Below are 14508 nucleotides of genomic sequence, written 5' to 3' on the forward strand. Positions count from 1 at the left end.
TTTCTCAAAATCTCCCCTCACTTACCGGTATGTAGGCCGAGGTTTCTTCAGACATGCCTTTGTACGTGGCTAAACATTTAATCAGTGAACTAGTGCAATCACAGTGACCATGATATTTTCTTTCCAATCGGAAAGAACTCATTTCCAAGAGACGAACTTGCTGAATCCTAATCTTTTTGACCGAATAGGTCTTCCTCATTCGACCTGCTTTTGCAATTGGATAGTCACTTTTTTATTCAGCATGTTGGATCCTTGCATGTGCTAGGTTGCTCGATTTTCCGTGGATTCAACAAATGGGGGTCTTCATAATTCCTTCCTTCAAATGGTGTTGTGGCAGAGCCACTCGCAAATTATAGGGTGTGCCACATGAAAAAAAAATCAACATAACACACATAGTGTTAAATTGACCAGAAAAGGATATACGAATAACCCTATGAAACTAATCCTAAAGTTTTCCATAGGTTATCCCAAATTTGTTTTCCCCATAATATCAGGGCTTTTCTCCAAAATGTAACATAACACATGCGAGAGATGAAGTGGTCATACGAGGCAAGAGGGTTGACCCCACGTGGCTCACATCGACCGGGAGCAAAGAGGCCGAAAAAGATGTGATCCATCGCCCCGCCCAATTTCTAAACTCGATTTTCCCGCGTTGTGGATTTACGGTCGATTTACATAAGCTAAAAAAATGTTTCAAGAACTCGCATTGATTCGGGATTCAAGTTTCAGAATCGTATCAGGCCCAAAAATAAAGAATATGTCAGTGATTGGAACTTTGGAAATCCAAATTATGGAACTTGTTAAAAACCAAGGGACCTACTAAACGTAAGGTACCTGAAATTATTTCCCGCGTCAGTCACTTTTTTTTGTCGCTCAATCTTCATCGAACGGCTTATGCGTCGTCTTCCACCTCCCAACTGCTTTCTTCTTCGCACGATATGATCCTCCCCTCCTCTGCAGCTGCCGGCCTACCCCGCCCCATCCGCCTGCCTGCCTGCCCCCTCCCCCCGCGGTCGACGCCCTGGCCAGCGCTACCGTGCACCGCCTCGCCGCCCTGTCCTCCCCTCAACCTCCACCTAGCACTTTTGCTGGCCACCGCCCCGGCCATCCCTCTAAGCCCCGACACGACGGAGAAGAATTCAGGCGATCCCCTGCATCCCCCACACCAAGACAAATAAAAAGGCAATTCTTTCACTAGTTGGTGGGCCAATGGCTTCTACGGCGAGATTTTTTCCTTCTCCGGTGGCTCACCCCTAAAGCGGTGACCTGATCTAATAGCGAAACCCCAAAACCAATCGTGTATAAATACTATCTCGGTTCGATGCGGTGAGAAAGCGACTGCGTCGGCAGACAAATCTCACACGCTTCCCATCATCTCTTACCTGGCACGCCACAGCCCCCGCCGCGGCGAGCGATTCCGATGGCGTCCACGGGCGGCGTACGCGGAGGCGGTGGCGGTGGCAGCCACTGGATCGAGGCGGAGACGCCCGACTTCCGGGCCAGGATGCGCCGTATCTACCTGTGAGCAGCGCCACCACTCCTCTCTCCTCCCCCTTCTCCTCAGTCCGCGCCGCGTCTGCCCTCGATCTGATCCCGCCGTGATCGCGCGACTGGTAGCTCGAATTTTCTGGGGGTCGGATATAGATGGTCGTGCGCCTGGTCTCCGTTCGGATCTGGGTGGTCGGATCGACTGGGATCGAACGGATTGGTTGCATCGAGGGCTTAGGGTTTCACCCAGTTGGTCGATTACTCGCAGCCGTTTCTCGACAATTCCTGCTCGCGTCTGCTTTCGTTGCTCGGTGAATCGACTAGATGGGTTCTGTACGAGGCTAGGTAGATTGGTTCGTGGGTAGAGTACTGGTTTTGTTCTGTAGGGTTTCCGTTACTTGATGTGTTGGTTAGGCCTCCAGCTGAATACACTGTTGTTATTGTTACATTTCACGATGTGCCTCAACTGTTTGACAAATATTATGCATGGCATGCTTATGATGACTTGGTAGCTCGAATTCCCGCGGGATTATCGGTCTCCGTCCGGGTCTGGGTGGTTTGATTGAATGGGGTCGGACACATTGGTCGAGGGCTTAGGGTTTCACTCGCTTGGCCGATTATCTGTAGGCCTTTCTTGGCCGGTTATCCAACTGATTGGTCGAGGGCTTAGGGTGTTTGGCGAATCTGCCGGGTGCGTAGGGTGGCCACGGGATTCGTCAGTAGTTCTGGACCTCAGTTTGGGTTTCATCTGGAGGCAGGAGGGTTTCCGTTGCATAATGTTTTTGGTAATGCTGTTTAGTTGGTTTAGGTTTCCGTTATGAGACTAGTTTTTCTTCTTTTCTTTTTTTTGCGAGGAGTAATAAGACTAGTTTGGTTATGCAGAACATGGAAACTGTTCTACGCTGCCATTTGGCGGGTTTGTTAGTATTCATATGGTTAATTGTGAGAACAATTTGAGTAATTCAGGAATTTTAAATTGTTCTGCTAAGTTGCATACGAGTTGAGCTCATGTTATCAGATTGTTATATTATAATACCACATCAGGTTTTGATGTTTCCTAACCCCATTTCCTTCTAAATTTTTTTAGACCTACCAAATTGGCCACATATTTCCAGCACAAGTATTCCCCCAATTCCCTGGAGGCCCAAACACTTATTGCCAGATTGGAGGAGGATGCCTTCAGGGGGACAAACAGTAAGGTGCGTTTATCCACTCATGCTTCCTTGCACCAGTCGGACAGCCTTTTCATGTGTTTCTGCTAGTTAATTGGGCAACGGAGACTACTAGGCAGTAGCCTTGTGGCAAGGGTTGCAGTGGCGTGCCCAGGGTTCGACTCCCTTTGGGAGCGGATTTCTGGCGCCTCACCCGGGTGGGCTCCTTCTATAAAAATATGTCCTGGGTGCTATTGCCCATGGATCTCTCCTTTTTTTTAATTGGAAACCGCAAGGAAGCATTAGATGTTTTCTTTACTTGCACACGTTTTAAATTTGACCCATTATGTGGCATGCTATCTAATTATATGTTTCTGCTAGTTAATTAGAAAATGCGAGGAAGCAATGTTACAAAGTTGCAATTATGCATTAGATGTTTTCTTTACTTCGCTCAGATTTTGAATTTGATTCTGTGTGATGCTGTCACGATTTAATTTAATTTTCCATTTGTCTAGGTAGAGTATGTGAAAAAAATATCTGACAAGGTGGTCACTATGTTGAGAAATAAAACTGACGAGCTACAACGACGAGCGCAGTTACAAAGCCAATTGCAACAGGCTATTGAAGCACATGCTTTACATGGAGGCAGTTCTTCTGTAATGCCAGAGGCAGTGATGGTGGCTAGTCGAAGGCCAACTTCTCTGTCTATGACACCTCAAACTTCAGGCCTAGTGCCAAACCAGAACATGCTTCACCCTTCCACGTCAAACATGTAGATTGAGGTTGAGAAAAAGCATCATGGTCAGGATCATTATCCAAACTTTCAGCCCATGGGAATTACTAGAGCAGGGCCGGGTGTCCAGTCCGGTCCATGGACGATGCAGTCAGGAGCCAGTCAGAGTGAGAGCCAATACATGGCCAGGCAACCGCATGCTACAAATTTTGTTGGCTACAGCCTAGCAAGTGGGTCAAAGCCAGTTATTCGACCAAATTCTCAGCACAATCACATACTTGGCCAAAATGATAGTGCTATTGGAGTGCGACAGCCTCAGATTACAAGGTTGAATGAAATTTTGAGAGCCAACCAACAAGAGATGGGCACACAAAGGTACCAAACTCTTGGAGCACAACAAGCTGATGCCTCCAACATGCAGCCTGGTCAGCTTAGAATACGGAATAATCAGGAGGATGCTAGGCAAACAGGTTTCTTACATCCACCATTCAAGGCATCTGAGCCCATGACTCCACCTGTACAACAGATTCCAGGTGCTCAACAAAGCACTTTGTTTTGTCAGAACTCTCAGATTCCAGGTACTTAAGCGGCTTTATTTAACAAAAAATTGTGAATGCCATAAAACTCCAATCATTGTTTTCCTTTGATTTTGTTTGTTTTTCACAAGTTACTGTGTCTGATATTTCAGCTATGATGAGGAGTACTACAGAATATGATCTCGAGGAAATATTTTGTAAGGTGAGAGAATCCTCTATTTTATATATGTGCGTTATATTATTTTTATAAATATATTCCTAATATGGGTAGTTATGCACAGTTGCTTGAGTAAACCCAATTTAATTAAGGTTCTTGTACATGTAATGGGATGTTGTGTTTACCTGACCTTGTAGTTTAATGCAGAAGCCATCCTAGTTGAATGACTAAATCAAGTTGATGAGTTGTTGATGGTTGTTTTGTTAAATTTGTACAGCTCGGCCTAATTGTATTGCTGCAATATTTCATTGCAGATCAAGTCTTGGAAAGATGCTTATTTTCCTCAGTTTTTGGAACTGGATCGTAGAGTCATTCTTCCAACACTAACAGAGGTCATTTCTCCTTTTCCTAGAGATGAATCTTCATTCATTGTTGATTTTGCGCATCTCTGTCACTTAAACCCTTGGTTCCATCTCCATACAGGAACAATTCTCATCACTGCCTGAAGAGAAAGCTAATCAATACAAACGCAAAGCAGATTTCAAGAAATCAATCAGAAGGATACTGAATTTGATGTCGTTGCAGAAGAGTGATGTGCATGAGGGTTTGAAGGTGGACCTCCCCAAGTACGAAAAACTCATACATCATTTTCTGGCTCTTCTCGAGAGGAATAAAACTTGCCATGCAGAGATGAATACATGATATCAGTTGCAGAATTGTGATGAGCAGCGCAAAGCCATCAATCTTACTGGCAATGCATTCCCAATCAATGGTGGTACAAGGTAGGTAAAAGCAATAGCTTGGACAAATCTGGAGATATTTTTTTTGAAATATCAAAATAGAATGCTAAGATATATTGCATAGCTAGCTGGAACTGTCAACAAAGCATGTCATCCGTAATAGCTCAAACAGTACTCCCTTTTTGTTTAACATTGTATGGTAACCAACGTCATTAGCAATTCTGCTTACTCTTACTCCCTTTATTTAATGTGTTTATCCTTTTTCATTTGCAGTAGGGAGCAAAAGCAACCTGCAGATGCAAGCATTTTGCAGCTGAGGCAAACAACTATGGCTAGAACAACAACACCTCATCAACAGAGCAATGATAACTACTTGCTAGGAACAGAAAGTGCTTCTTTCTCTTCACCAGGATCATTGCAGTCTTCATTGCAGTCTTGGTCTTCCAGTATGCTCAAGTCCATGAGGCCCTCACCACATGCAAATCCAGTGGTAGCACCAGCGTCACCCTGTGCTCCAGTGCCCATAATCTCAATGGACGTTGACAGCATAACTGCCTTCTTGATGGATGACAATGCAGCAGCAGCACCGCCACCAAAAGCAAATGGTTCTAACCAAGTCACTCCTACTGAACCGATAGTACCATCCTCACCACTTCAGGTAGACATAGCAGCTGGTCATGGAGAGGTTCAGGCACGAGGTGGAGATGGAACACCGGTGACTAAGAGGCCCATCGACTGGCAGTTGCATGTCATTTGAGTGTGGAGCCTCAGACTCTGGATCAAGCAGCGAGGTAAACTTTAAGAGGCAGAAAACGCAGGTAAGACAATTGATCATTAGTTTCTTAAGTTTCCGAAAAATCCAGTTCTATCTGTTCTCATATCTATTGGAGCACGCACTTGATTTTCTCTTTGTCGTCACTTTGCAACAGTCTAACATATGTACTTTCAACAATTCTTGTCACTTGACAGAATGCTAGTAATGAGGCTCTGTTGGAAGAAATCAAATCTATCAACAACACACTAATCGATACAGTGCTCAGCATATCTGATTACTGTGGTATGGATGGGGCTCCCGCTGTGATGGCGGGACAACAATCAAACTGTCCTACAGTGTCGTGTCGCTTTCGCCGACCTTTAAATCTGTCTTTGCCACATCTGAAGCGGTACTTTGGATTTCAGAGTTCAGACACTTGCTACACGTTACGCTCCAATGCACTGACTGTTTCTCTGACTGATTGATGCAGTGTCTTGTCTTGCTGGTTAAGCTATTCGTCCCGGCAGATTATCCCAGCAGCTCTCCGGTGCTCAAATGACGAAAGAGATGAGGTGCCAAGGTGAGTTGAGCCCGACCATGCTTTTCTACTTCGTACTGCTGATCATCAGATATGTCCAAATCCGCCCCAGCTGCTTGACAATAGCTTCTTCGCCCATGCGCAGGAAGAATTCCAGCGCCATCTCTGCCTCGGCGGATGTAGCGTTCCGGCACGCCCTCAACGCTCTCCCGGAACCCCGGTCGATCGAGGCGATGGCCAGGGCGTGGGACGCCTCCGTGCGGAAGGCCGTGATGCGGTTTGCGCGTCAGCAAGGCGGAGGGACGATCAGCTCGATATTTGGTGGGTGGAAGAGATGTGCGGCCGCATGAGAAATGGATCAGATTTAGGATGCCACACATCTGTGGCTTGTTTGTTGTAGTATTGAAGAAACTGTAAGGTGAGTCTGTACCCAAACTGTAAGGCATGTCTGTTGATGGTGATCCCTGTTGTAGATGATGTAAACTGTTGTGTTTGTACTGTGCGAGATAGATGTAGAATAGCAGCTTAGGATAAGTAGAGGAGAAATTCTGTTTGGAATTCGAACTGGCTACAGGCATGCCGAAACTGCTGTTGTATTTTCAATCTTGTTCTGATGGGACAAAGAATCCTGCAATTTACTTGTGGTAGTAAGAAACAGTTCGTACATGCATGGTGAATGGGACTTGAATGAAGTATGTGTGTTGTGCTCAATGAGAGAGCATGAGCTGTGTCGGCATCATAATTTGTTGAATTTGTGCACATTCGGACAAATTACATCTCGGATGTTACTGTCATGTGTTGGAAATATGCCCTAGAGGCAATAATAAATTGATTATTATTATATTTCCTTGTTCATGATAATCGTTTATTATCCATGCTAGAATTGTATTGATAGGAAACTCAGATACATGTGTGGATACATAGACAACACCATGTCCCTAGTAAGCCTCTAGTTGACTAGCTCGTTAATCAATAGATGGTTACGGTTTCCTGACCATGGACATTGGATGTCGTTGATAACGGGATCACATCATTAGGAGAATGATGTGATGGACAAGACCCAATCCTAAGCCTAGCACAAGATCATGTAGTTCGTATGCTAAAGCTTTTCTAATGTCAAGTATCATTTCCTTAGACCATGAGATTGTGCAACTCCCGGATACCGTAGGAGTGCTTTTGGTGTGCCAAACGTCACAACGTAACTGGGTGGCTATAAAGGTACACTACGGGTATCTCTGAAAGTGTCTGTTGGGTTGGCACGAATCGAGATTGGGATTTTGTCACTCCGTGTAAACGGAGAGGTATCTCTGGGCCCACTCGGTAGGACATCATCATAATGTGCACAATGTGACCAAGGGGTTGATCACGGGATGATGTGTTACGGAACGAGTAAAGAGACTTGTCGGTAACGAGATTGAACAAGGTATCGGTATACCGACGATCGAATCTCGGGCAAGTACCATACCGCTAGACAAAGGGAATTGTATACGGGATCGATTGAGTCCTTGACATCGTGGTTCATCCGATGAGATCATCGTGGAACATGTGGGAGCCAACATGGGTATCCAGATCCCGCTGTTGGTTATTGACCGGAGAACATCTCGGTCATGACTACATGTCTCCCGAACCCGTAGGGTCTACACACTTAAGGTTCGATGACGCTAGGGTTATAAAGGAAGTTTGTATGTGGTTACCGAATGTTGTTCGGAGTCCCGGATGAGATCCCGGACATCAGAGGAGTTCCGGAATGGTCCGGAGGTAAAGATTTATATATAGGAAGTCCTGTTTCGGCCATCGGGACAAGTTTCGGGGTCATCGGTATTGTACCGGGACCACCGGAAGGGTCCCGGGGGCCCACCGGGTGGGGCCACCTGCCCCGGGGGCCACATGGGCTGTAGGGGTGCGCCTTGGCCTACATGGGCCAAGGGCACCAGCCCCTAGAGGCCCATGCGCCAAGATATAGGAAAAAGGGGAGAGTCCTAAAGGGGGAAGGTACCTCCGAGGTGCCTTGGGGAGGATGGACTCCTCCCCCCCTCTTAGCCGCACCCGTTTCTTGGAGGAAGGGGCAAGGCTGCGCCTCCCCCCTCTCCCCTGCCCCTATATATAGTGGAGGGGAGGGAGGGCATCCATACCTGAGCCCTTGGCGCCTCCCTCCCTCCCGTGACACCTCCTCCTCTCCCGTAGGTGCTTGGCGAAGCCCTGCAGGATTGCCACGCTCCTCCATCACCACCACGCCGTTGTGCTGCTGCTGGATGGAGTCTTCCTCAACCTCTCCCTCTCTCCTTGCTGGATCAAGGCGTGGGAGACATCGTCGAGCTGTACGTGTGTTGAACGCGGAGGTGCCGTCCGTTCGGCACTAGGATCATCGGTGATCTGAATCACGACGAGTACGACTCCATCAACCCCGTTCACTTGAACGCTTCCGCTTAGCGATCTACAAGGGTATGTAGATGCACTCTCCTTTCTACTCGTTGCTGGTCTCTCCATAGATAGATCTTGGTGATACGTAGGAAAATTTTGAATTTCTGCTACGTTCCCCAACAGTGGCATCATGAGCTAGGTCTATGCGTAGTTACTATGCACGAGTAGAACACAAAGTAGTTGTGGGCGTCGATATTGTTCAATATGCTTGCCGTTACTAGTCTTATCTTGATTCGGCGGCATCGTGGGATGAAGCGGCCCGGACCAACCTTACACGTACGCTTACGTGAGACCGGTTCCACCGACAAACATGCACTAGTTGCATAAGGTGGCTGGCGGGTGTCTGTCTCTCCCACTTTAGTCGGATCGGATTCGATGAAAAGGGTCCTTATGAAGGGTAAATAGCAATTGGCATATCACGTTGTGGTTCATGCGTAGGTAAGAAACGTTCTTGCTAGAAACCCATAGCAGCCACGTAAGACATGCAAACAACAATTAGAGGACGTCTAACTTGTTTTTGCAGGGTATGCTATGTGATGTGATATGGCCAAAGGATGTGATGAATGATATATGTGATGTATGAGATTGATCATGTTCTTGTAATAGGAATCACGACTTGCATGTCGATGAGTATGACAACCGGCAGGAGCCATAGGAGTTGTCTTTATTTATTTGTGACCTGCGTGTCAACTTAAACGTCATGTAATTACTTTACTTTATTGCTAACCGTTAGCCATAGTAGTAGAAGTAATAGTTGGCGAGGCAACTTCATGAAGACACGATGATGGAGATCATGGTGTCATGCCGGTGACGATGATGATCATGGAGCCCCGAAGATGGAGATCAAAAGGAGCAAAGTGATGATGGCCATATCATGTCACTATTTGATTGCATGTGATGTTTATCATGTTTATACATCTTATTTGCTTAGAACGACGGTAGTAAATAAGATGATCCCTTACAACAATTTCAAGAAGTGTTCTCCCCTAACTGTGCACCGTTGCGACAGTTCGCTGTTTCAAAACATCACGTGATGATCGGGTGTTTTATTCAGACGTTCAAATACAACGGGTGTTGACGAGCCTAGCATGTATAAACATGGCCTCGGAACACATGCAAAACACTTAGGGTTAACTTGACGAGCCTAGCATGTACAGACATGGCCTCGGAACACGGAGACCGAAAGGTCGAACATGAGTCGTATAGAAGATACGATCAACATGAAGATGTTCACCGATGATGACTAGTCCATCTCACGTGATGATCGGACACGGCCTAGTTTGACTCGGATCATGTAATCACTTAGATGACTAGAGGGATGTCTATCTGAGTGGGAGTTCATAAGATGAACTTAATTATCCTGAACATAGTCAAAAGGTTTTTGCAAATTATGTCGTAGCTCACGCTATAGTTCTACTGTTTAGATATGTTCCTAGAGAAAATATAGTTGAAAGTTGATAGTAGCAATTATGCGGACAGTAGAAAGCTTATGTCCCTAATGCACCGCTCAGTGTGCTGAACCCCAAACGTCGTCTGTGGATGTTGCGAACATCGGACATACACGTTTTGATAACTACGTGATAGTTCAGTTAAACGGTTTAGAGTTGAGGCACCAAAGACGTTTTTGAAACATCGCGAAACATATGAGATGTTTTGAGGGCTGAAATTGGGATTTCAGGCTCGTGCCCATGTCAAGAGGTATAAGACCTCCGATGACTTTCTTAACCTGCAAACTAAGGAGAAAAGCTCAATTGTTGAGCTTGTGCTCAGATTGTCTGAGTACAACAATCATTTGAATCGAGTGGGAGTTGATCTTCCAGATAAGACAGTGATGGTTCTCCAAAGTCATTGCCACCAAGCTGTTAGAGCTTCGTGATGAACTATAACATATCAGGGATAGATATGATGATCCTTGAGGTATTCGCGATGTTTGACACCGCGAAAGTAGAAATCAAGAAGGAGCATCAATTGTTAATGGTTGGTGAAACCACTAGTTTCAAGAAGGGCAAGGGCAAGAAGGGATACTTCATGAAACGGCAAATCAGCTGCTGCTCTAGTGAAGAAACCCAAGGTAAAACCCAAACCCGAGACTAAGTGCTTCTATAATAAGGGGAACAACCACTAGAGCAGAATTACCCTAGATACTTGGTAGATAAGAAGGCTGGCAAGGTCGATAGAAATATATTGGATATACATTGTGTTAATGTGTACTTTGCTAGTACTCCTAGTAGCACCAGGGTATTAGATACCGGTTCGGTTGCTAAGTGTTAGTAACTCGAAACAAAAGGCTACGGAATAAACGGAGACTAGCTAAAGGTGAGCTGACGACATGTGTTGGAAGTTTTTCCAAGCTTGATATGATCAAGCATCGCACGCTCCCTCTACCAAAGAGATTGGTGTTAAACCTAAATAATTGTTATTTGGTGTTTGCGTTGAGCATAGACATGATTGGATTACGTCTATCGCAATACGGTTATTCATTTAAGGAGAATAATGGTTACTCTGTTTATTTGAATAATACCTTCAATGGTCTTACACCTAAAATGAATGGTTTATTAAATCTCGATCGTAGTGATACACATGTTCATACCAAAAGATAGTAATGATAGCACCACCTACTTGTGGCACTGCCACGTAAGTCATATCGGTATAAAACGCATGAAGAAGCTCCATATTGATGGATCTTTGGGCTCACTCGTTTTTGAAAAGTTTGAGACATGCGAACCATGTCTATTGGTGTATATGCATGAAGAAACTCCATGCAAATGGACCGTTTTGACTCACTTGATTTTGAATCACTTGGGACATGCAAATCATACCACACGGGCAAGATGACTGAAAAGCCTCGTTTTCAGTAAGATGGAACAAGATAGCAACTTGTTGGAAGTAATACATTTTGATGTGTACAGTCCAATGAGTGCTGAGGCATGTAGTGGATATTGTTATGTTCTTACTTCACAGATAATTTGAGTGGATGTTGAGTACATTTACTTGATGAATCACGAGTCTGAATTATTGAAAGGTTCAAGTAATTTCAGTGTGAAGTTGAAAGATCGTCGTGACAAGAGGATAAAATGTCTATGATATGATCATAGAGATGAATATCTGAATTACGAGTTTGGCACAGAATTAAGACATTGTGGAAATAGTTTCACAACTAATACAGCCTGGAACACCATAGTGTGATGGTGTGTCCGAACATCATAACTGCACCCTATTGGATATGATGCATACCATGATGTCTCTTATCGAAGTACCACTATAGTTTATGGGTTAGGCATTAGAGAAAACCACATTCACTTTAAATAGGGCACCACGTAATTCCGTTGAGATGACACCGTATGAATTATGGTTTAGAGAAACCTAAGCTGTCATTTCTTAGAAGTTTGGGGCTGCGATGCTTATGTGGAAAGGTTTCAAGCTGATAAGCTCGAACCCAAAGCGGATAAATGCATCTTCATAGGACACCCAAAACAGTTGGGTATACCTCCTGTCTCAGATTCGAAAGCAATAAGGGATTGTTTCTAGAATCGGGTCCTTTCTCGAGGAAAAGTTTCTCTCGAAAGAATTGAGTGGGAGGATGGTGGAGACTTGATGAGGTTATTGAACCGTCACTTCAACAAGTGTGTAGCAGGGCACAGGAAGTTGTTCCTGTGGCACGTACACCAACTGAAGTGGAAGCTTATGATAGTGATCATGAAACTTCGGATCGAGTCACTACCAAACCTCGTGGGATGACAAGGATGCGTACTACTTCAGAGTGGTACGTAATCCTGTTTTGGAAGTCATGTTGCTAGACAACAATGAACCTACGAGCTATGGAGAAGCGATGGTGGGCCCGGATTCCGATAAATGGCTCAAGGCCATAAAACCCGAGAGAGGATCCATGTATGAAAACAAAGTGTAGACTTTGGCAGAACAACTCGATGGTCGTAAGGCTGTTGAGTGCAGATGGATTTTAAAAGGAAGACAGACAATGATGGTAAGTGTCACCATTGAGAAAACTCGACTTGTCGTTAAGATGTTTTTCGACAAGTTCAAGGAGTTGACTACGATGAGACTTTCTCACTCGTAGCGATGCTAAGAGTCTGTTGGAATTATATTAGCAATTACTGCATTATTTATGAAATCTTGCAGATAGGATGTCAAAACATTGTTTCTTCGACGATTCTTGAGGAAAGGTTGTATGTGATACAACCGGAAGGTTTTGTCCATCCTGAAATATGCTAATAAGTATGCAAAGCTCCAGCAATCCTTCTGAGGACTGGAGTGAGCATCTCGGAGTTGGAATGTATGCTTTGATGATGATCAAAGATTTTGGGTGTATACAAAGTTTATGAGAAACTTGTATTTCCAAAGAAGTGAGTGGGAGCACTATAGAATTTCTGATGAGTATATGTTGTTGACATATTGATGATCAGAGATGATGTAGAATTTCTAGAAAGCATATAGGGTTATTTGAAAGGTGTTTTTCAATAGAAAACCTGGATTAAGCTACTTGAACATTAAGCATCAAAATCTATAAGGATAGATCAAAACGCTTAATAGTACTTTCAAATGAGCACATGCCTTGACGTGATCTTGAAGGTGTTCAAGATGGATCAGTCAAAGAAGGAGTTCTTGCCTGAGTTGTAAGGTACGAAGTTAAGACTTAAAGCTCGACCACGGCAGAATAGAGAGAAAGGACGAAGGTCGTCCCCTATGCTTAAGACGTAGGCTCTTCAGTATGCTATGCTGTGTACCGCACCTGAAGTGTGCCTTGCCATGAGTCAGTCAAGGGGTACAAGAGTGATCCAAGAATGGCTCACGGGACAGCGGTCAAAGTTATCCTTAGTAACTAGTGGACTAAGGAATTTTCTCGATTATGGAGGTGGTAAAGGGGTTCGTCGTAAAGGGTTACGTCGATGCAAGCTTAACACCTATCCAGATAGCTCTGAGTAGAGATACCGGATACGTATAATGGAGCAACAATTTAGAATAGCTCCAAGTAGAACAGTTATTTGGAATAGCTCCAAATAGAACGTGGTAGCTGCATCTAGGAGATGACATAGAGATTTGTAAAGCACACACGGATCTGAAAGGTTCATACCCGTTGACTAAAACCTCTCTCACAAGCAACATGATCAAACCCAGAACTCATCGAGTGTTAATCACATGGTAAATGTGAACTAGATTATTGACTCTAGTAAACTCTTTGGGTGTTAGTCACATGGGGATGTGACCTTGAGTGTTAATCACATATTGATGTGAACTAGATTATTGACTCTAGTGCAAGTGGGAGACTGTTGGAAATATGCCCTAGAGGCAATAATAAATTGATTATTATTATATTTCCTTGTTCATGATAATCGTTTATTATCCATGCTAGAATTGTATTGATAGGAAACTCAGATACATGTGTGGATACATAGACAACACCATGTCCCTAGTAAGCCTCTAGTTGACTAGCTCGTTAATCAATAGATGGTTACAGTTTCCTGACCATGGACATTGGATGTCGTTGATAACGGGATCACATCATTAGGAGAATGATGTGATGGACAAGACCCAATCCTAAGCCTAGCACAAGATCATGTAGTTCGTATGCTAAAGCTTTTCTAATGTCAAGTATCATTTCCTTAGACCATGAGATTGTGCAACTCCCGGATACCGTAGGAGTGCTTTGGGTGTGCCAAATGTCACAACGTAAATGGGTGGCTATAAAGGTACACTACGGGTATCTCTGAAAGTGTCTGTTGGGTTGGCACGAATCGAGATTGGGATTTGTCACTCCGTGTAAACGGAGAGGTATCTCTGGGCCCACTCGGTAGGACATCATCATAATGTGCACAATGTGACCAAGGGGTTGATCACGGGATGATGTGTTACGGAACGAGTAAAGAGACTTGCCGGTAACGAGATTGAACAAGGTATCGGTATACCGACGATCGAATCTCGGGCAAGTACCATACCGCTAGACAAAGGGAATTGTATACGGGATTGATTGAGTC

The 14508-nt window shown here is 44.5% G+C and overlaps 1 pseudogene; it reads left to right on the forward strand.

Annotated features, from left to right (window-relative positions):
- The first annotated feature begins 1420 nt into the window (after nucleotides 1–1420).
- On the forward strand, nucleotides 1421–6447 carry LOC119358559 (annotated as a pseudogene).
- Nucleotides 6448–14508: the final 8061 nt, after the last annotated feature.

This window comes from Triticum dicoccoides, chromosome 2A, assembly GCF_002162155.2.
Source record: "Triticum dicoccoides isolate Atlit2015 ecotype Zavitan chromosome 2A, WEW_v2.0, whole genome shotgun sequence".
In the NCBI taxonomy this organism is placed as follows: Eukaryota; Viridiplantae; Streptophyta; class Magnoliopsida; order Poales; family Poaceae; genus Triticum; species Triticum dicoccoides.